The 23,896-nt window shown below is 44.0% G+C and overlaps 1 protein-coding gene across 1 annotated transcript in view; it reads right to left on the reverse strand.

Annotated features, from left to right (window-relative positions):
* Positions 1–23,896, reverse strand: part of ARHGAP42 (Rho GTPase activating protein 42) — a 531,185-nt gene that overhangs the window by 155,616 nt on the left and 351,673 nt on the right. The gene's annotated exons all lie outside the window — the stretch shown is intronic.

A 23,896-nucleotide genomic window follows, 5' to 3' on the forward strand; every position in this document is an offset into this window, starting at 1 on the left:
CGGGACTCCCCTCCTCATTTGGCTGAGACAGCAGCGTGATGCCATTTGCTCCCGCTGTCAATCAAATTCAGTGAGCCAATGAGGAGAGAAAGGGGGCGGGGCCGGGCCACGGCTCTGTGTCTGAATGGACACAGGGAGCTGCTGCTCGGTTCGGGTGCCCCCATAGCAAGCTGGTTGCTGTGGGGGCACTCAACACGAGGGAGGGGCCAGGAGCACCAAAAAGGGCCAAGAAGAGAAGGATCTGGGCTGGCCTGTGCAAAACCCCTCCACAAAGCAGGTAAGTATAACATGTTTGTTATTTTTTTTTTTTTTTAACATGTTTATTATTTTTTAAGAAAAAAAAACCAAGACTTTAGTATCACTTTAATTTCATCCCAAACATGTGCGATTCTGTCGCAATTGTCGCTTGAATCACGCATTTAAAAATTGTGCTAAGCTTGTCACCTAAAAATGAGCAGGAGCTTCTTTTGGGTGACAAACGCAGATAGGGCAGCCTATTGAAGTGAATGGGTTGCCCTATGCAGGACATGTGAAAATGCATGTAAATCTCACTTTGAAAATTGAAAGCTGTTCCCATAACGCAATCTCTGAACCGGGCCTAAAAGATAATAAATATGCATTTTTTTTATTTTTTATAGGTATGCTGTGTGAATGGGAACATATAACAAACATATAGTAGGGTTTTCCTAAATTTGACTGCAAAAGTGGAAATCCCCTTTAAGCCTTCAGGTTTTTTATGGCAATAGGCCCCCTGAGATGTAAATCCAGCCCTTCTCATTGGCCTATAGAGGAACTGCATAGCAGGTTCTGCGATGCGATATTCAGATATTTAACACCTAGAAGATAAAGGACGGTACTTCGGGCCCATCTTGTGGTCGGCTGCTGTGAGGGGTTTATTTCCCAGCATATATTACAATATGAAAATCAGGCACGGCGGTACAAAGCTTTGTTCCTTATGGATAATAAGTGATTCAGAAGACATGAGTAGGTTTCTTGTTCTGTTTCATTCAGCTAAAGGTGGCCCAGCCCTTCTATTTAAACAAAGTGAAGATTGCCGTTTTAGTTTTAGATATGAAAGGAATTTCCACTTTGGCCTTTGGCATTGTATTATAGCTTTGTGTCATACTGTAAACAGTCTGTCCATAGAACAGAACAGCATGGTGTTATGTAGGGAAATCTGGACAATAAAGAGGGAAAACTGCAAACAAGAAAATGTCAGATTTACAGAGAGTTAAAGCAGAACTCAACTCTCTCAATCAACATTAACTATTGTTAATCCTTTTACTGCTACCCTTACTAAATAGATATAAAAGTATTTTATATTTACTTGTTTTTAACTTTTTTCTTTTTTTTTTACATTTCTTCAGTTGCCTCCTGATTTTTGGCCTAGGCCACAATCATGTCATACATCTCAGCAGTCTTTATGGGCATTTTTATGAATGAACACAGTGAGTGATTGCTTTAGAACACTTACTGTGTTCATTCAGAAAAGGAAGGGGCCTGTAAATGTCATACACACTGCACACCTCCCAACTTTTGAGATGGGAACCTATCAGCAAAAGTATGCAGGCATAGGACACACCCCTGGTTACGCCCCCTTAACCACTTCCCGACCGGTGCACGCCAATGTACGCCGGCAGAATGGCACGGGCAGGCATATTGGTACATCCAGTTTTTAATGCCGCCCTGCCATCGTGAGCCCGCCGCCGGCCGGGACCCCCGTGAGTCCGGTCGCGGGTCCCACGGACTCGATTGCCGTGGGCATACCCACGATTTTCTCACGGGGAGGCTGAACGAGGAGATGCCGTTGTAAACAGCATCTCCCCGTTCTGCCTAGCAACAAGTGACGCTGATCTCTGTTCCATGTGATTGGAGCAGAGATCAGTGTTCACTAAAACAAAGATCAGCCCCCCACAGTTAGTAACACATCCCTAGGAACACTTAACCCCTACACTACCACCCACCGGTTAACCCCTTCACTGCCAGTGTCATTTACACAGGAATCACTGCATTTGTATAGCACTGATTGCTGTATAAATGACACTGGTCCCAAAAATGTAACAAAAATGGCCAATGTGTCCTCCATAATGTCGAAGTCACAATAACAATCGCTGATCGCCGCCATTACTAGTAAAAAAAAAATATTAATAAAACTGCCATAAAACGATCCCCTATTTTGTAAACGCTATAACTTTTGCGCAAACCAATCAATAATCGCTTATTGCGATTTTTTTTACCAAAAATATGTAGAAGAATATGTATCGGCCTAAACTGAGGGAAAAAAATGTTTTCTTATATATTTTTGGGGGATATTTATTATAACAAAAAGTAAAAAATAATTCATTTTTTTCAAAATTGTCGCTCTATTTTTGTTTATAGCGTAAAAAATAAAAACCGCAGGGGTGATCAAATACCACCAAAATAAATCTCTATTTGTGGGAAAAAAAGGACATCAATTTTGTTTGGGAGCCATGTCGCACAACCGCGCAATTGTCAGTTAAAGCGACGCAGTGCCGAATCGCAAAAAGTGGTCTGGTCTTCAGCCAGCAAAATGGTCCGGTCTGAAAGTGGTTAACGGAGAATTGTATAAAAAAAAACAAGATTGGTTAAACCCACAAGTGTTTTTTTTTAACCACTAATATTCCTTTATATTGGCTTTTGGAATTTACAAATGCAGCCATTTAGAAATCAGATGAAAGATTTAGTGCTGGAAAATACTTTTTGATAGATAAAAAGTGCATTTATTATACAACTATATAGATCAGACCAAAATGAGGGACAACAGAGGAGGAAGGAGGGACAGAGGGACATTGCTCCAAATCAGGGACAGTCCCTCGAAATCAGGGAGCTATGCTTACTGGCCCCTTCCCTTGCTCTCAATCCTGAAACATCCCCCTTTGTGCCTGCAGACGCAACCAGCTGGAGAGGAGAGGAGGGAAGCCAGCAGCTCTGTGGGGGAGGGGGGACAGGGTAAATCTGCACCAGCAAGGTGATTAGGGTGTTACTAGGCACACCTGGCACACCCTGTGCGCACGCCTATGTTTACTGCATATACAGACTGATTTTACTGTTTTGCCACTGTTGTAACACATTAAATCAATTAATTCAGTTGGCTATAGATTTAAAAAAAATCAATGCACGTAATCAAATGTGCATTGATATCAGCCTCCCTCCCTGCACAGCAGTGGCGGCTAGTCGGTTGGTCACCAGCCCTGCACTTACCCCATCTAGGTCATGGGCAGTCCTTCCTCCGGGTGGCGGGCAGCATCTCCTCCTCCTGGTGCTTCCCGGCTGCTTCCCCTGCGCCTGCTTCCTCCTCCTCCTCGGTGGCCAATAGGATTGCTTTTCCAATCAGGTTAAGGGTCTCAGGACTCGCTTCCTGATTGGCCGGGAGGAAAATCAGTAATGCCGCGCACACACAATCGCACATTCCGACAACAAAATCCATGTTTTTTTCCCACGGATGTTGGCTCAAACTTGTCTTGCATACACACGGTCACACAAATCTTGTCGGAAATTCCGATCAGCAAGAACGCGGTGACGTACAACACGTACGACGAGCCGAAGAAAATGAAATTTAATAGCCAGTGTGGCTCTTCTGCTTGATTCTGAGCATGCGTGGAACTTTGAGCGTTGGAATTGTGTACACGCGATCGGAATTTCCGACAACGGATTTTGTTGTCGGAAAATTGGAGATCAGATCTCAAATTTTGTTTGTTGGAAATTCCGACGGAAAATGTCCGATGGAGCCTACACACGGTCGGAATTTCCGACAACAAGCTCCCATCGAACATTTGCCCAAAATCCGACCGTGTGTACGGGGCATAAGACAATTGTGACCATTAATTCGCTATTGTCACGCAACTGGGTGGGCTCGGGGCTCAGTGCTCTGCACCCCGAGCCTACACTTTTTTGAAGCATTAGAGCCTCTGGCTCTAATAGGAAGTAAGAAAGAGGGTTAGGGCCAGGACACACTTAAGTACAACAGTTGCAATTTCAATAGGCAGACTCCGAGACTTCAATAGGAAGACAGCCGTGTAGGGAAAGGCCCCAGCAAGGTGCCACTTTTGCATGCGCAGGTTTGCTGTCTCCTATGGCAACAGTGTTTAACAGTTCCTAACGCAAAGTTCAACAGTTCTTTCAGCTTCACTACAATGTCTGCTTATAGCTCCTCAGCTCCTTGAGCTCCTGGTCTCTCAATGGACTCTCTGATTCACCGATTCTGAATCCCATGAGCTCCTCTAGGCTTTTGTGGTGGTATCTCCCTCAAGCGTCACCCGCGCTTCCCTGCTGGGTCCCTAGCTTGGCACTCTGGATACCTTTCAAGCTTCACCCCTGCCGACTGGCTCGATCCCTGGCTTGACACACAAGGCTGCTCTTCAAACATCACCTCTGCTGGCTGGGTCCCTGACTTGATCACTGCCTGACGTTTTCCAATTCTCCACCGTGCCAGTTTGGTGAGAATGTTGCTCTGGTACTTGCTTCAGTTACTAAATGTAGTCCCTGCTAAAGATGGTTGGTCCTTTAGTGGCGACACCTTCCCTTCTTTTGGTTGGACTGCAAGCCGCAGTCTCAACCCTGCACTGCCCTCTTACTTCTGGATAGGCCTCACATAGCCTGGCAGCCAGATGCCCCCAGGACAGGCCCAATCTCTGGCCTAGCAGCCCGGGGCAGATGACACACGTCCACCCAGACGACAGTCCGGGTGGCACAGAACATAGATCACCTGACTCCACCTGAATATATAGGTTCTCCCAGCAGGCTAAGGGATTCAAGAAAACCCCTGCCCATTGGCTGGGATATCCCATATATCCATAACTTGACCATGAAATGTCCTTCTCACATCTAATGCCACAAAGTGCCCGGCCACCTAGTGACAGAAGAGAAAAGTACAACAAGGCCAAACGTAGGAAGAAATCAATGGATCTCTAACAACTATCTACAGTAGCTACTCCTGACAAGGAATTTGGTGAGGAGCCCCCTGACTAAACCCCAGGGCGCTACAGTTGAACTAGATGGGCTTGTGTCTTTTTTCAACCAGATTAATTATGTAACTATGTTATGCTTAAAATATCCAGAATCTGGCCTATTGTTACCTTCCATTGCCGTTTGGTACTACAAAAATGCGATTTCTGAGCAGGGGAAACGTAATCCCTGGAGTTCATAAAGAGTGTCATAAATTCTCCTTAGAAATCCATCTCATGGCAGTGCGACAAATGGCCATACCTGGAAACTTCCTGGAACTGACCTGGCAATGTTGTAATTTTGCTCTGGTTCATTACAGGAATTGTTATATCTCCAAGAATGTGCGGTGTGTGGGATGTCATTGTAGGAGTCACCCACACTGTGCCCTAAATTCACCTGCTGCTGTGTGGGAGTAATATGAGTGGGGCTGGGGTAAGTTGTGCCGAGCCTGCACTTTTTTGAAGCCTATTAGAGCCTCTGGCTCTAATCACGTGCTTCAAAAAATAAAAATAAAACAATTGGAATCAATGTTTCCGCCAGGGGGGCCAGACGTATGGATTAGGGGGCAGTGCCCCTGCGTTCTGCATTACGGGCCACCACTGTTGCACAGTAGAGCTCAACTGGGAGAGGGAGGGGCAGTAGTAGCAGCCAACCAAGGTCTGCTGCTGTGCACATGTGCTGAATATGCTGACAGAAGGAGAGAGGGATGAGCAGAGACCCAATCACTGCGCTGCTGTTCTTTTACTGTCCAATCAGATAACAGTTTTTTTTTTTTCAGCTGTGCTGCTGTAGTGAAGGTCTGCGGCCTTGCTATGCTGTTGGCGAGGGGGGGGGGGGGGGGGGGGGGGGGCTGTAGCATGAAGATTGGCTGGGCAGAAATACAAATCCTTTCCCAGGTAAAACATTTCCTATATTTGTGTTTCAACTTTGTATTTAGCTTCTTATCTGAAGTTTCGTTTTAGAAAAAAAGAGATGTTTATTTTATACTGGATGATATGCTGATCTGGAAATAATGAGAAACTACTGTGATATTATGCATCCTGCTCATGAACGAAAAACACCTGTTAGTAATTAAAACCACAATTGCCGCAATTACATCCCGTTACATCTAACCGTAGAAGAGAAACCGAAAAGTTGTGTGCGGCTGCACGGCTAGAATTAACAATTGACAAGTGTTCAAATCCCCATCTCAAGATGCTATTTTCTACTTTACACTAATCCAAAGTGCCTAGGGCGATACTAACCGTTCTATCAAAGAGATTTCAGTCATGCTTTATAAACCTGATATTTTGTATATGACACAGAAAATCAATGCTGTATAAATGCCGTTCATTTTATTCCTGGACTGCACAATGCTGGCAGTTTATATGGAGACACAAAGGCATGTGAGCCGAACAATTAGCCGTCAGTTACATTCTGCGACATGATTGGAGCTGGAGGGGCCCCCCCATCTAGGATTTTCATCACATTGTTTTATTTTATTGGTTGTGTAGCAGAATCTCGAAACTCTTCCCGTCTAATGAGAACCTTTGAGGCCACAGACCGTTGACATCCTTCAATATGTGGTGGGTTGTGAGGCATAGTGGGTGCAAAAATGGTGAAAGTCATTGGGTGCCAAACACTTCTTGGATGCAAAAGAGGTTTTATTTCTTTTAACAGTCCTTTTTTATATTTTTGCAAGGGAAAGAGGGTTAGGGCCAGGACACACTTAAGTACTGTAGTTGCAATTTCAATAGGCAGACTAAGGAAGACAGCCATATAGGGAAAGGCCCCAGCATGGTGCCACTTCTGCACGTGCAGGTTTGCTGTCTCCTATGGCAACAGTGTTTAACCACTTAAGGACCGCCTAACAACGATATACGTCGGCAGAATGGCACAGCTGGGCACAAGCACATACCTGTATGTTGCTTTTTAAGTGCCCAGCTGTGGGTCGGGAGTGCGCCGCCGCCGGCGCGCTCCCGATCCCCGGTCCTGTGCTCCGTGACCGTGGCCGCGGGACCAGTGGACCCGATCGCTGCTGGTGTCCCGCGATCGGGTCACAGAGCTGAAGAACGAGGAGAGGTCTGTGTAAACAAACCTCTCCCCGTGCCTCCTACTGTGGCTGTCACCGATCGTCTCTTCCCTTTTATAGGGAAGGACGATCAGTGATGTCACATGCTAGGCTACGCCCCCCTACAATAAAAAAAACACATAACGTCATACATATCACCTACACTGCCCCCTAGTGGTTAACTCCTTCACTGCCAGTGTCATTTACACAGGAATTAGTGCATTTAAATAGCACTGATTGCTGTATAAATGACAATGGTTCCAAAAATGTGTTAAAAATGTCCGAAGTGTCCGTCATAATGTCGCAGTCACAATAAAAATCGCTGATCGCCGCCATTACTAGTAAAAAAAAATATTAATAAAAATGCTATAAAACGATCCCCTATTTTGTAAACGCTATAACTTTTGCGCAAACCAATCAATAATCGCTAATTGCAATTTTTTTTTACCAAAAATATGTAGAAAGAATACGTATCGGCCTAAACTGAGGAAAATAAATTATTTTTAGAGATTTTTTGGGGATATTTATTATAGCAAAAAGTAAAAAAATATTGTATTCTTTTCAAAATTGTCGCTTCTATTTTTGTTTATAGCGCAAAGAATAAAAACCGCAGAGGTGATCAAATACCACCAAAAGAAAGCTCTATTTGTGGGGAAAAAAAGGACGCCAATTTTGTTTGGGAGCCATGTCGCACAAAATAACAGTGCCTAACGCAATGTTCAACAGTTCTCTCAGCTTCACTACAATGTCCGCTTGAAGCTCTTTAGCCCCTTGAGCTCCTGGTCTCTCACTGGACTCTCTGATTCACTGACACTGAATCCCATGAGCTCCTCAAGGCTTTTGCGGTGGTATCTCCCTCAAGCATCACCCACGCTTCCCTGCCGGGTCCCTAGCTTTGCACTCCAGATACCTTTCAAGCTTCTCCCCTGCTGACAGGCCTAGTCCCTGGCTTGAAACACAAGGCTGCTCTGCAAGTGTCAACTCTGCTGGTTGGGTCACTGACTTGATCAACACCTGAAGTTTGCAGATTCTCCACCATGCCCGTTCAGTGAGAATGTTGCTCCGGTACTTGCTTCAGTTACTCACTGTGGTCCCTGGTAATGGTGATTGATAGCTTAGTGGCGACAGCTTCCCTTCTACCTCTGACCACGACAAATTCTCTGGCCGGCAGAACCATCACTTGTGGTTGGACTGCAAGCCGCAGTCCCAACCCTGCATTGCCCTCTTACTTCTGGATAGGCCCAGCCAGATGCACCCGGGATAGGCCCAATCTCTGGCCTAGCAGCTCGGGGCAGACGACACACATCCACCCAGACAGCAGTCCGGGTGATACAGAACATAGATAACCTGACTCCACCTTAATATATAGGTTCTCCAAGCAGGCTAAGGGATTCAAGAAAACCCCTGCCCATTGGCTGAGATATCCCATATACCCATAACTTGACCTTGAAAATGTCCTTCTCAAATCTAATGCCACCAAGTGCCAGGCCACCTAGTGGCAGAAGAGAAAGTACAACAAAGCCAAATGTAGGAAGAAATAAATGGATCTCCGAAAACTATCTACAGTAGCTACTCCTGACAAGGAATTAGGTGAGGAGCTCCCTGACTAAACCCCAGGGCGCTACAGTTGAACTAGATGGGCTTGTGTCTTTTTTCAACCAATCTAATTATGTAGTTATGTTATGCTTAAAATATCCAGAATCTGGCCTATTGTTACCTTCCACTGCTGTGTGGTACTACAAAAATGTGATTTCTGAACAGGGGAAACATAATCCCTGGAGTTCATAAAGAGTGCCATAAATTCTCCTTAGAAATCTATCTCAGGGTAGTGCGACAAATGGTCATACCTTGGAACTCCCCAAAATCGACCTGGCAATGCTGGAATTTTGCTCTGGTTCATTATGGGAATCGTTACATCTCCAAGAATTCCAAGTGCGGAGTGTGGGATTTCATTGTCGGAGTCAGGCAGGTGCCCTAAATTCACCTGTTGCTGTGTGGGAGCAATGTGAGCGGGGCTGGGACAAGTGGCCCCCAGGGAACAAGAATATACACCATGTGCAGCTGCCACTCCTAGACTTTTCAGATGAGCCACCTAGACCAGTGGCGGCCCGTGCATTGTAGGTGCCCGGCGGCATGGACCCTGCACCAGCCAGCCTGGAGCTGCTGCCCAGACCCCGATAGCCTGGAGTCGCTGCCTGCACCCGCTAGCCTGGAGCCACTGCCCGCACCCCGCCATGCTGGATGACCCCATCTATCTGGATCTATCTATCCAGGTAAGTGCCGGACCAACCAGCAGACGCGTGGGGGGGGGGGGGTATTAGTGCTGTGCTGCCAGGGGGGTGGTTGTTTGCTCTTTCCCCCTAACAAAAAACCCAGCAGCCGCCACTGACCTAGACACTGAATTGTGTTTATTGAATTACGCTTCTAAGCTTATGCAGCACTAGTAAGCATGATGCACTTATAGGTAACTAGCAGTATGTCTGCTTATAATGAAAAGATAGAATTACAATCTATACATAGAAAGAGTTTTTTTTTCCACAGCATTATATATCTAGATGAGAACAGCTATATTGTGCTCAATTTTCCCCCAGCCTTGTCCCATATATTTCCAATTACCAATTCCGGCAACCTTGGCCAAACCTGAGCATTGCAGGGCTGAAGCATCTCACATCAATATATTTCTCTAGCCCTTATCATAAAACCATCTCTCATCTGAAATGAAGAGTGATCAGCAAATGTGACTATAGCAGAACGCTGAGAGTCTTTCATTTGCTGAGTCTACTTTCTGTATGCAATGCCCTCTAATCCGCTCCAAACACCAACAAAGAAACCCCTACTGCTGTGATTACTGTGGATTAAAAGGCAGTGTGCGGCGGCACGGGTGAAAAAAATCAATATTTCATGCATGGCGATGCTCTGCAGAACTTGCCAAGTTTAGACTGGAGCACAATGGCTCATTGACAGATCTAAGAAATATAGGGCTGAAAAGTGAAGTATGCCTGGTCTGTCCTTCACTCTACACAACTCTCTTATTACTCTTCCCATTACTTCTTTTTTTTAGCCCTGTAGAGAGCTTATGCCTTTAGTCAGTCTGGGTAATATAGATAATACTCGCAGAATAATCCAAGGAGGTTTATTATTGGCTATTTTATACTTTTTAAATCCCTATTTACATTTTTTAAAAGGGACGTCCACTCAGCAAGTCTTAAAAATCCAATTGAGGTAGAGAACTAAATATGAATCATGTATGTGCCTCGGTGTCCAGTCTTCTGTTCTGCATTATCTTTAAAGTGAACCTGCTAAACCCACAACAGTAAAATCATTCTGTATATGCAGAATAGCACGTTTGTTATACTCACTGTGGAACCTAAGGGGTTAATCCTCTGCATTGTCTAAAAAGGCTGTTTGATCCTGTCTTCTCTGATCCTCCCCTTCTTCCACTGATTCCAGATCATGTCCGGGTAAGACAGAGCCTTTGGAGTCAGGCTGCACATGCTCAGTTTGATGTGTATTGCAAGCCATGCTCAGGGCCAATCAGCACTGTCCAGACAAAGGGTCATGGGTCTTGTATCCTGATAGGACAGCTCTGTGTAGTATGAAAACTCCTCCTACAAGCTTTACTAGGAACTGATAGAAGTCACAAGGCTGCTATATACCGCTGATGAGAAAAGGTAAAATAGTTGCATTTACATGCTCTGTGTACTTTGGGAGACCAGATATAGTGAATGCAGGGTCCTGGGTTTAGTAACACTTTAACCACTTGCCGACCGGCTCACGCTGATATACGTCGGCAGAAGGGCACATACAGGCATATTAACGTACCGTACGTTGCCCTTCAGGAAGAGGCTTGCGCGTGCCTGCCACAAGTTCCGTGAGTGTGAACTCGGGTCCCGTGGACTCGATGTCTGCGAGGCTACCCGCAATCGTCTCGCAGAGAGGAAGAACGGGGAAATGCTAATGTAAACAAGCATCTCCCCATTCTGCCTAGTGACAGGATACTGATCACAGCTCCCTGTAATCCAGACTGGTGATCAGTGTCGTGTCACATGTAGCTCCTCCCCCTACAGTGAGAATCACCCCCTAGGACACACTTAACTCTTACAGCGCCCCCCCTAGTGGTTAACCCCTTCACTGCCAGTCACATTTGCACAGTAATCAATTGCACTGATTTAATTGCACTGATCTCTGTATAAATGTTAATGGTCCCAAAATAGCGTCAAAAGTGTCCAATCTGTCCATCATAATGTCACAGTCATGATAAAAATCACTGATCGCCAACATTACTAGTAAAAAAACAAAACTATTAATAAAAATGCCATAAAACTATCCTCTATTTTGTAGACGCTATAACTTTTGCGCAAACCAATCAATATACGCTTATTGTGATTTTTTTTTTTTTACCAAAAATGTGTAGAAGAATACGTATCGGCCTAAACTTTTACATTTTTTGGGGATATTTATTATAGCGAACAGTAAAAAATAATGTTTTTTTTTCAAAATTGTTGCTATTTTTTTATTTATAGCGCAAAAAATAAAAACGGCAGAGGTGATCAAATACCACAAAAAGAAAGCTCTATGTGTGTGGAAAAAAGGACGTCAATTTTGCTTGGGAGCCACATTGCACGACTGCGCAATTGTCAGTTAAAGCAATGCAGTGCCAAATCGCAAAAAGTACTCTGGTCTTATGCCAGCCAAATGGTCCGGGGCTGAAGTGGTTAAGGCCTCAAGCACCCTAGGCGTCTAGCCCTGGTGCATGAGACTCCCGCCTTAAAGATCGTCTCTGGCCTTTAAGTTCGACTCCGACCTTTAAGTCCGGGTGAATAGCATGGGCACAGCGTCTAGCCCTGGCAGCCTATAAACGTCTATGAGAAGCTGACAGCTGTTGTGGCTGGACTGGTCTGAGTGCTACTAACAAAGGGCCTCTCATGTCTCCCCAGTGTTTAAGCCTGAGTGCTTTCACATTGGATCGGTGCGCTTGCGGGACGTTCTGAAAAGTCCTTCAAGCAGCATCTTTGGGGTGGTTTGGGAGCACTGTATACACCGCTCCCAAAATGCCCTGCCCATTGAAATGAATACATAGAGCTGCTGAAGTACCTGCAAAGTGATTCGGTAGCGCAGTAAATCGTTGTTTAGTGCTAAAACTAGAGACGCTTTATTGTTAATGGACCCCTGCCCCCCTAAACGGTTTTAAATTGTCACACAAATATATATTTGAAATAAAATATTTTTTTATTTTTCGGCAATAATATGGTGTTGGTGGATTTCTGCCAGTCACAGGCTGTGTCATACCCCTCCAGCCTGTGTTGTAAAATAGGGGGGAGGTGAATCCTCAATCAATTTACATGTAATATCCCACCCCACACTGTGTTTAGCTGGTTAGTGGGCATGGATGAGGAGGGAGGGAGTGGGCTGTCATTTACCACTGTGTATACACCCACATGTGGGACTGTATAGTCACATGGGCTGCTCAGATGTAACAGGGAGGAAATGCTCAGCATAAACGCACTGAAAACTGAGCATGTGCAGAGCTGACAACACTGCTCTGCAAAATCCCTAGCTGTATTGGGGACATGGACAGAAAGTGGCGATAGAAAACAGCAGGATCAACCAGGTCTCAACAATCTCTGCATGTGCATACCTCCCAACTTTTTGAGATGGGAATGAGGGACACCTACTAGCAAATGTATGTAGGTATAGGACACGCCCCCTGCCACACCCCCTTAAAGGAAATTAACACTGGGAAGCACTTTTTGAAAGATGAAAAGTGCATTTTATATACAACTATATAGATCACACCAAAATGAGGCACAGATGAGGAGAAATGAGGGGCTGAGGGACATTGCTCCCAATCAGGGACCCTCGAAATCAGGGACAGTTGGGAGGTATGCATGTGTGACATCATCACACACTGCCACGGACCATGGCTTTTCGAATGTAAGTGCAATATCTTATTAAATCTATCTGGTTTTAAAAATACTACATCATGAGGAGGTTGTCTGTTTGTTTTTTAAATACATGTAGAACTGACCCCCAAAGGAGCTGCTGGTTTTATTTGGCTTACCGTTACCTTCTTGACTGCCTCTACGTCTAAGGGTTCCCATGATAGATGGCCCAAAGAAATGTGGAAACTGACACTGAATCTTCTTTTGGGTTACGGTATTTATTTGAAACAGAAAGAGAGTCTCTCAGTTTAGGATAGAGGGTTAGGAGTAAGTTCAGGTACTTTAGACTGCAAAAATGGAAAGTCTCTTGTAGGAAAAATCCAGAGAATAGCAACCGTTTCACAATTGGATTCCACAACCTCCAGATAGACCTCCTCTCACTAGGCCTAGCAGCCGGTAGGATGTTAAGTAAAGTCTCTGCCACAGACTTGATCGTAGAATATTTGAGAAAGTCTCTGCCACAGACTTGAGCGTTACTGAGGGATATAGACAAATTTAAAGTGCAATCATACGGGACCAGTATCTCTCAGCCGATCTGGCGATACAGTATGAGTGTAGATCCATGTAGTGTCCTTCAACTAAGCCTCCAGGCTCCTTCAGAGAAGCCAGCCTTGCGCACGGCCTTCTCCTGAAGAGTTCTCCCCTGGGGTTTCTCTAGTTGCTGGTCCTCTCCCTTAGATGAGACGGCACTGGACTACCTTTGGATCAATAAGCCCCGAAATCCATTCAGGCTTGCCTGTCCCTGCAGTTGCGTTGCCTCCGGCTAGCCAGCCCCGAGACTCGAAATGCATGGTTCCGCACCCCAGGCCAGGAGGGCCATGGGGCTGGGTCAGAAGGACCACCCGAACTGAGCAGGCAGAAAATATCCTCTGGAACAGAAACCCAGAACGCGTGATGTCAGTACCTTAAATACCACCTCCCAGAATGCACAGCAGGAGAAACCTCCCACTGGGCTGGTTCTGAAAGAACAGTGGCATTCAATACACACAGCTAGACTTCCTTCTTACTCTTGCCGGCGGTGACAACGACACCTGCGGTCAAGGAGAACCCAGTGCAACCCTGCTAGACTGGTACTGAAACCATATATTTAGAAAATTCGCCCCAAAACCCAACTATGGTTTCAGGGAAATTAACTTTGAAAAACATATAGTGCCTGCTCATCAGGAGCCAGCGCTACATACACATGAGAGTATCTGGGGAGGTGCACAAGGGTTGGTGTAATATAGTATTGTAAGAAGACGTCTTTAAACTTAACTGGAATTGATATACTGCATTATTTGGCCATTAGCCATATATATCTGGTAAGAGTCTGCACAATCGGTGGTGCTGGTGGAGGATATTTTCACCTATGGCGATTCCTCTATTTCTAAATGTATGGACTTTTTAGCATTTGTTCCAGATCTTGTGATTGGCAAATCCCTCCAGTGATTTGCCATATGTGTTTGCATGCCTAGGTGATTTTTCAAAAAGACTAATTGCACCTTCTAAGGTTCCGAGAGACGTTTTATCATTTAAAGTGACAGCGCTGCATTTTTTGATTCGTATGATTTACATGTATGGCCTACATTTTATGCTAGCTGCTTTAATTTTTTTTGTGTAAAAGAATATATCTAAATATATTATACCCAGATTTTCGCCTGTATCTAGATGGGGAATATAGTTGATATAGCCAAATGAATCTTGGACATGTTTTATGTAATTCAATTTGAGTCTATTCATGTTGTGAATAAACGTTTGTATTTTTATATATTTGGATGGAGTATTCGCTTCCTTAGTTTGGGGTTATAGATGGCAACCAAGTCCTACATTTTTCCTTTTTTCTGATCATGCATTTTTGGATGTGGTGTCACATTAATGAAGTTGTGTCTCACCGTTTATGTTCCATAGTGACTGAAAGCGGTCGGTGACAGTGCGGTCACTCTAGTGGGAGCGCTATGTGAGCGTGCTTTTAACATAAGCAAGGGACACTGGCTGTATGTGTATGTGTGGCAGCTCACCATTAACCACTTCAGCCCCAGAAGGATTTACACCCTCCTTGACCAGAGAACTTTTTTGCGATTCGGCACTGCATCGCTTTAACTGACAATTGCGCAGTCTGGGATGTGGCTCCCAAACAAAATTGATGTCCTTTTTTACCACAAATAGAGCTTTCTTTTTGTGGTATTTGATCATCTCTGCGATTTTTATTTTTTGCACTATAAACAAAAAAAGAGCATCGATTTTGAAAACGCTTTATTTTTAACTTTTTGTTATAATAAATATCCCCCAAAAATATATAAAAAAATCTATTTTTTCCTCAGTTTAGGCCGATATGTAATATACATATTTTTGTTAAAAGTTATAGTGTTTACAAAATAGGGGATAGTTTTATGGCATTTTTATTAATATATTTTTTTTTTACTAGTAATGGCGGCGATCAGCGATTTTTATCATGACTGCGACATTATGGCGGACACATCAGACAATTTTGACACATTTTTGGGACCATTGGCATTAATACAGCGATCAATGCTATAAAATTGCATTGATTACTGTAAAAATTTCACTGTAGTGAAGGGGTTAACCACTAGGGGGCGGGGAGGGGTTAAGTGTGTCCTAGGGGAGTGTTTCTAACTGTCTGGGGGATGGGCTGTGTGTGATGTGACAGTGATCGCTGCTCCCGATGACAAGGAGCAGATGATCGGTGTCCTGCCATTAGGCAGAACGGGGAGATGCTGTTTACATCAGCATCTCCCCGTTCTTCAGCTCCGTGACACAATCGCAATTATCCCCGCGGCGATTGAGTCCACGGTTCCCGCGAGCACGGGCACGGAGCTTGCGGCAGGCGCGCGGTGGGAAATTCAAAGTAACGTACAGGTACTTTACTTTGCCCAGCCGTGCAATTCTGCGGTCATCAAGTGGTTAAGATGCACCACCGTGCTACCATGTATATGCAGGACCACCTCAAACTTGTCTGCTTTTCTGAAGACAGAAGGTGGAAATGCCGTCAAGCTACTGGTATCCGTGATTCTATGAGCCTTGTATTTCTGTCATCACATTCAGAGGTGCTCGGACTAGAGCTGCAAGGGAAGCCCTCTCATTGACTTGGACTCCAACCAAGATATGTGACACACTAAGCCCTAATCCTAACCCTAACCCCAACTCCTAATCCCATCCCTAACCTAACCTTAACTCAAACCCCTTACCTTAACAAACAAAATAATAATAAATGAATAATAATAATTAAAAATAAATAAAGGGGAAACGCTAAAAAAGCTGAAATACCTAACATCAAATGATGCAATAGATAATAGTTTTCTATATTGGCTAATAAAAAGCCACCAGAGCTCAAAAACATGCGCAAGTCGCGCATAAAACCGTGCCACAATCATGCGGAAAAAAAACGGAAAAATGTTCAAGGACGCTACACCGAGGTGTGAATGCAGCCTCACTATACAGATAGGTGACGATACAGCTTAAGCCAAAGCTCCTCCTGACTGCACTCCTCTGAAATGTTTCACCCCACCCAATGGGGCTTAATCATACAGAATTCACCATGGGTGTGGCGAAACATGTCAGAGGAGTGTAGTCAGGAAGAGCTTAGGCAGAAGCTGTATCTTCACCTTTCTCTATAGTGGCTGGGCTCTAGTGTGGGGTGTTTCCACCTTCTGTCTTCTGATTTGCGTCTGCTAGCCTAGATAAGCTTTTTGTTGAATCCTGGCACCCGTTTGTGTGCTTTAGACTGCAGGGGTAGTGCTTTGAGTGGTGTTTTTTGTCTGTTTTTTTCTACCGCAAAATGAATGTATTTTACAGTTTTTAAAGAGTAGTGAAGAATTACATTTTTTGACAGATTAATTTTGGTCTTCCATTGCAGAGATCTTCCCACACTTCAAATACCTGTGACATCCGTAAGTAATGGTAGAGTAGATCACCATGACAGGACAGCATAGTCAGCAGTTAAAGCATTGCCAGAAATCTTTCTCACTCCATGAATTATGTGTTTGTTGTCTGTTTTTCTGTAGGAGAGGTTTCCCATGGACTTCATGTCCTCCATAGGGACGCAAATGTCAATAAAAAGCTAAATAAACCTTAATCAGCGGAGGGGCTGATAATGTTGGCAAATAAATATCTGCCATAAATGCATCATTATTTTGGAATATGTTGGCTTTTGTTTTGTTTTTTGAGGCATCCACTCATTAGATCCAAGCTATCAGCTGGCTGTTGGAGCCAATCCTATGTACCTTTTATCGGAGCTCAAATTGTCCATGTGAAAGAATTTCTTAAAGATATTTATAAAATTGTTATATTTCTAATCAAATTCATTTAAATATACTGTATATTCTTAGGATGGATGCTTAAGAAAAGATGTGTCTTTGTGTCAAGGTGTAATAAACTCTGCATCCAATCACTGTCTAAATCTTGTGTCCTTCAGTGCCATAACATTCCCAAAATATGCCCCATCTTAACCAATGGCACCACCAAACTACTGATTTACTCTCTTGCCTCAAATACTGCAATTCCCTCATCAGCCAATCTCGACAAAGATTATTACCTCTGCAGTCTATCATGAATGCTTCTGCCAGGCTCATCTACCTATCCAAATGCTCTGCTAATCAGTTCACTTACTGGGTTCTGCATGCCGAAAATTCTAAATCCTAACTCCATACAAAGCCGTGAACAATCCTACCTCAAGCTACATCGCCAAACTTTCTCAAAATATCACCCAAACTGTCCACTCCACTCCTCCCAAAACCTCATGCTCTCTAGATCCCTCATTGCCTCTTCACATGCTTGCCTCTTGGACTTCTTCCTAATCCCCCGTTGAAACCCAATCTGTCCACCTATCCTCTACTTTGTAAACCTTTAACTCTCATCAGGGAAGCTGATTTCATCTCTAACACCTAAGCTTTTACTTTCTCCATCAACTCATCCCCATCTTCGTTATCGGTTGTACCACTTAACCCTCCCTTGGTTCCTCCTAACGCTCTTGAATTCTAACTACTGTCTCCCTGTAAACTATAAAGCACTGTGGGAATGCCGTGCATCTGCTGGTTGGTCTGGCATTTACCTGGATAGAGAGATCCAGATAGATGGGGCATGTCATCCAGCATGGCAGGGTGCGGGCAGTGGCTACAGGCTAGTGGGTGCGGGGTCTGAGCAGCAGCTCCAGTCTAGCGGGTGAGGGGTCAGAGAAGCGGCTCCAGGCTAGCAGGTGCAGGGTCCAGGCTGCGGCTCCAGGCTAGTGGGTGAAGAGTTTGGGCAGCGGCCCCAGGCTAGCAGGTGCGAGGTCTGGGCAGCGACTCAAGGCTAGCGGGTGTGGGGTCCGTCCATCTGCTCCAGGCTAGCAGGTGTGGGGTCCGGATAGTGGCTCCAGGCTAGCGGGTGCGGGGTCCGGGCAATGGCTCCAGGCTAACGGGTGTGGGGTCTGGGCAGCGGCTCCAGGCAAGCAGGTGCGGCGCCTGGGTAGCGGAGGGTTGCAGGCTTCCTCTCTGGCTCCAACGGCTTCATCCCTGGCTCCACGCCAGGCATCCATTAGGATTGCCTGACGTTTTGGCCAGTTGGGAAACAGGTCTCACACCTGCTTCCTGATTGGCGAGGGGGAAGATTTTGTGTGAAAATCATCACACAGCTGAATGGGATCGGGACGCAGTGCTCTGCGCCCTGAGCCCGCCCCTTTTTGAAGCCTCATTGAGCCTATGGCTCTAATCATGTGCTTCAAAAACACACCCCTGACTGCCCCATAGGAATTCATATGCCCGGCATCCTGAAAGGGGCCAGGCGCATTGGATAAAGAGGGCGGCGGCGGTGTTGGGGGGCGCCAGAGCACCTACAATGCATGGGCCACCACGGCCCATGACTAAGCTCCGAGGGGTGGAGGGAAACGTGCTTTGGGCGTGGCTTGACCAGGTTGAGGTTGCCAGCTCCAGGAAGATTCTTCTTTACTGTGGATAATAATTGACATACATGGTGAAGTAGGATCTATGAACTTTTTTGTTTTAATGTAAAAGATTTATTGATGCACCAAAAGGGTGGACATTATATAGTAATTTGTATGGACCTGCCTGTGCAGAATTATGAGATGTTTTTATATCTATGGTAACTGTGGAGTGATCTTTGACATTGGCATTTGGCATTTTAGGCAATATTGATCTTGAAAATTAAAAAATAAGTAGATGTTAAACATTTATAAGTGGTGGAGGTTGTGTAAGCCTTTTCCAGGAAATAAAAAGCCGTATGAGGTTTATAACTTACCCCACTAACACTAAATATAAATTTGGGTCCCATCACCTGCCATTTCTTACATGAGGCTCATATTTGCCTTTTTATTCCATGAAGTGACCTCTGTCTGCAAGATGTGCCCTACTAAAGACCATATTCCTCATAATGATTAGTTGTAGACATGAATAACAGTATGCTTTGCACATTACAGCATTCTATGGAATTGCTATACTGCAATTACCATATGCAAAGAGTACAGGAGGCTGGTTTTAGACCAACAAATTAATTACGGAAATGTGGTCTAAAGCCTCTTATCATCCAGGCAATTTGGATTTCAGGTCTTAAAAAAGTGAGAAACATTTATCATATAATAGCAGAAATATATGACTGTCTTTAAAATAATAATCACAGATTAGATTACAGATAACACTATGAAAACGTCAGCTTTGTTGCTGATAATTATGAAGACGTGGCAGACAGGAAGCCCACAGGAAGACACAATGATTTTCGAAAATAAGAGAGTAATCATATGAGAATAGCAGTTATGAGCCCATGCTTTCCTACGCTATGCATTCATTTAAGAATCATTGCATGCATTTTTTACATATTGGTAGTGTAGCGGACCCCTGACTTGGTCCACAGATCTGTTCTGGTCCCTTGATGGAGCAAGCAGCCAAGCACTGGGAATTTTCAGCCAGATGCATACAATCTCACTCAGTCCTCAGACAGAAATCAGGAAAATAATGTCTTTATTTATGTTTTTATTAATTTGTAGAACTGGGGGATTCGGAAATGCTTTGGGGTGCCCAGAATTAAACAACTTGAACAAGGAAACTATCTTGAAGTAGCTATTCAAAATAAAGCCCTCCTCAAAAAAGGTAGCACACGGTTTCAGCACAAGGGTCTTCTCTTCTATAAAGGCCCATACACAGGATCAGAAAATCATAAAAATACAGATTTTAAGCAATCGTACGATACTCAGATCGCTAGTACACAGCTTTTGAGAGCTGATCACCACATTTCCTCCGAAATAATCTAATGGGACAAGCACAAAAATGTTTTGTACCAGATTGTACGATCTTCCTTTAACCGGTTCCAGACTGGCTCACGTACTTATACTGCTGCACAATGGCTCTCCTGGACGAAAACCCTATATGGTTATGTCTTTCCTTTTAAGAGCTGCCAGAGCGCCGAGAGCCAGCAGGGGCATTTGTGTGTGTAAACAAACAAATCCCTGTTCTGTCAGGGGAGAGGAGACATATCGTTTGTTCCTGCCAAGTAGGAACAGCGATATGTCTCCTCCCCCAGTCAGTCCCATCCCCATACAGGTAGAACACATATAGAGAACACATATTTAACCCCTTGATCGCCCCCTAGTGTTAACCCCTTCCCTGCCAGTGACAGTTACACAGTAATCAGTGCATTTATACCACTGATCGCTGTATAAATGTCAATGGTCCCAAAAATGTATCAAAAGTGTCCGATCTGTCCATCGCAATGTCGCAGTACTGCTAAAAATCACACAGATCACTGCCATTACTAGTATAAAAATAAATAAATAAATAATAAAAATTCCATAGAAATGTCATAAATCTTTCCCATAGTTTGTAGATGCTATAATTTTTGCGCAAATCGATCAATATACGCTTATTGCAAATTTTTTGTTTTACCAAAAATATGTAGAATATATATTGGCCTAAACTGATGAAGAAATTCATTTTTTTTTTTATTTGGGGGATATTTATTATAGCAAAAAGTAAAAAATATTTTTTTTTTCCAAAATCGTTGCTCATTTTTTTGTTCATAGCGCACAGAATAAAAAACTCAGAGGTGATCAAATACCACAAAAAGAAAGCTCTATTTGTGGGAAAAAAAAGGACGCAAATTTCATTTCGGTACAGCATCGCATGACCATGCAATTGTCAGTTAAATCGACACAGTGCCAAATTGTAAAAAGTGCTCTGGTCAGGAAGAGGGTAAAATCTTCCGGGGCTGAAGTGGTTATTAATCAGTATAGTTGTCCAAGAATACATCACTTCCAAATGTTTATTTTATCATACAAGAATTTTCATTAGTAACCTCATTTATTTTCGAATAACAGACTAGCATGCATGCTTGCATGCAAAAAAAAAAAAAATAGGAAAAATGGACGATCATTTGTCTAATAATCTCATTGTGTGTACCCTGCATAAGGCACAGCCCTGGCAGTTTGGTTTAGAACAGTCCCTCTATCCTGAAGGGTGCACAAGCAACAGTCATTCTCTCAGAATCCTCTGTGGCCCACTCACTGTGATCCAGGCAAACTGAAGGCTTCCTTTACTTCAGCTGACTCAAGGGGGGTTATTTACGAAAGGCAAATCCATTTTGCACTGCAAGTGCACTTGGAAGTGCAGTCGCTGTAAATCTAAGGGGTAGATCTGAAATAGGTGGAAGCTCTGCTGATTTTATCATCCAATCATGTGCAAGCTAAAATGCTGTTTTTTATTTTCCTTGCATGTCCCCCTCGGATCTACAGTGACTTTACTTTCAAGTGCACTTGCCGTGCAAAATGGATTTTCCTTTAGTAAACAGCCCCCATGGTATCCTGGCGGTCATGAAAGGGGGGTTAATCTTCCGGAGGGCAAGACCCATGCAGTATCTATTATTTTTTATTTACTTAACTTTCCGGCAGCCTATGTAAGGAAAGCCGTTGGCTTGTCCTATAGTGATTTTCGAGCTAGCAGGAGGAATCACAGCAGATATCGGGGATCGTGAGCATTTGACTTATCCAAAGGCCAAATGTTTGTCGCAGCTGGGACCTTACATTGGCCAACAAAAAGGTAAGTATAACTAATGCTTCTTTTATGGGTGAGGTTTTTATATAAAAATGATCCTTTAAAGTGGTTGTAAACCCACAGAAACAAAATAAAACCCCCCAAAAAACCTGACAAAGGCATAATGAGCTAGCATACTAGCTCATCATGAAATACTTACCTTAGATCGAAGCCCCCATCGCGGTCCCGGCACACTGCTGTAGCCGGCGGCATGTCTCCCAGAGTTATTTCTGGGTATGACATCACTCCCACCAGTAACGGCACAGCAGCTGAAGAAACGGCACGTGCGAGCCGTTTCTTCAGTGCGCATGTGCCGATGACGTCGGCACATGCTGCTATAGTGAATATCTCCTAAACGGTGCAAGTTTAGGAGATGTTCACGGTACCTACAGGTAAGCCTTATTATAGGCTTACCAGTAGGTAAAAGTGATGTGTAAGGGCAAAACTTTTGACTAGAGCATGGAAGGAATATTTCTGTCACCAGAACAAGAGAAGAGGGTAAATCATTCAGTGGGGGCACCTGTTCCATAGACAACTGTCCAAGGTGGTAGGGGGTTCTTCTCTCATTTCCTGGTGCGTCTTCAGAAGAGAACGGGAAGCAAATTATTCCCCGAGGATCATAGACTGCAAAAAATAAGATAGATGTTCCCTACTCTATCCAGAACAACATTTTTAGGCTTTACGAAAAATAAAGGTCTCTTTCTCCCCAGCAGCTGCACTCAACACCTGGCTGCTGGTATGTATGAAGAATAGTGCCGAGGCATAGAATCTGGCGCATTGACATGTTTACTTTTCTGTTTGGTTGGAAACGTATTGAAATGTCACAAGCAACATTTTAATAAGTTCTTGGGCTGTGCTGAAAAAAAGGTACTGCATGCTGTCCTTTTTTCAGAGCACACCATCACGCTGTGCTGCTTTATAGGGAACAAGATTTTCTGCCTTTTACATATACATTAGGAAGGAAAGATCAACGTATTATTTTTGTTATTATTTTATGTAGAAGTCTGAGCAGTGCAGAACAGTGACTTTGCTTTCCTTTTATCCAGTCCACGTCTATGGGTCATCCCGAACCCAAAAGGATTCATTAGGAGATGCACAGCCTCTAGGTGGCTTATTATTACTAAATATTTCATCTCAGCACTTCAGCTTGTGCATAGCTGATGTACACATAGCCGTTAGCAGCGTCTATTTACAGCATCTTTATATAGAGTAGCATCATTTGAATAAGAAACAACAAATAAGCAAATGTTCAATTTTTTTTAAAAAAAGTTACCCTCTGGTAATGATTACAGCAATTTAAAATGTAAACTCACTGAAAATGCATTAAAGGTAAACCAAGATCTAAAAGCTGTCCCCAAATAGGCAAGCAGAGGGCAAAGATCTGGTCAACAGTATTGTCTGCGGTCAATCAGCAGCTGATATTTCTCCACTGCTGACTTACCGTGCCTTGTTCTGCACTGTGTCTCTTTGTGTAGGTATCAGATCCTCCAGCAAGAAGAAAAATGAGCGGCATGTAAGCAGGTGAAGTTAGCTAGTCTGCCACTAGGTGGCTCTGTTCCAGAATAGTGCTGGTAACAGAAAATAGTGTAATCAGGTGCCAGGTCCGTTTTAGTTAGTTGTAGTGATGTTATGTGTGTCAGTGCCCAATATAAACGCTAGGTTGGGAGGAGCCTTATGTCCTGTACACACGGTCGGACATTCCGACCACAAAATCCGTCTGATTTTTTCCAACGGAAACTTGTGTTGCATACACACAGTCGGACAAAGTTGTCGGAAAATCAGATCGTTCTGAACGCAGTGACGTTCGTTGCGTACGACGGGACTACGTAGAGACAAGGAACCAATAGCTTTCGTCTCGTAATTTATTCTGAGCATGTGTGCCACTTTGTCCATCGGAATTCTCTACAAATGATTGGAAAAAGTCCGAC

Source organism: Lithobates pipiens, unplaced genomic scaffold, assembly GCF_037356315.1.
Source record: "Lithobates pipiens isolate NorthernLeopardFrog02 unplaced genomic scaffold, aLitPip1_a1.2 Scaffold_16, whole genome shotgun sequence".
Classification (NCBI taxonomy): domain Eukaryota; kingdom Metazoa; phylum Chordata; class Amphibia; order Anura; family Ranidae; genus Lithobates; species Lithobates pipiens.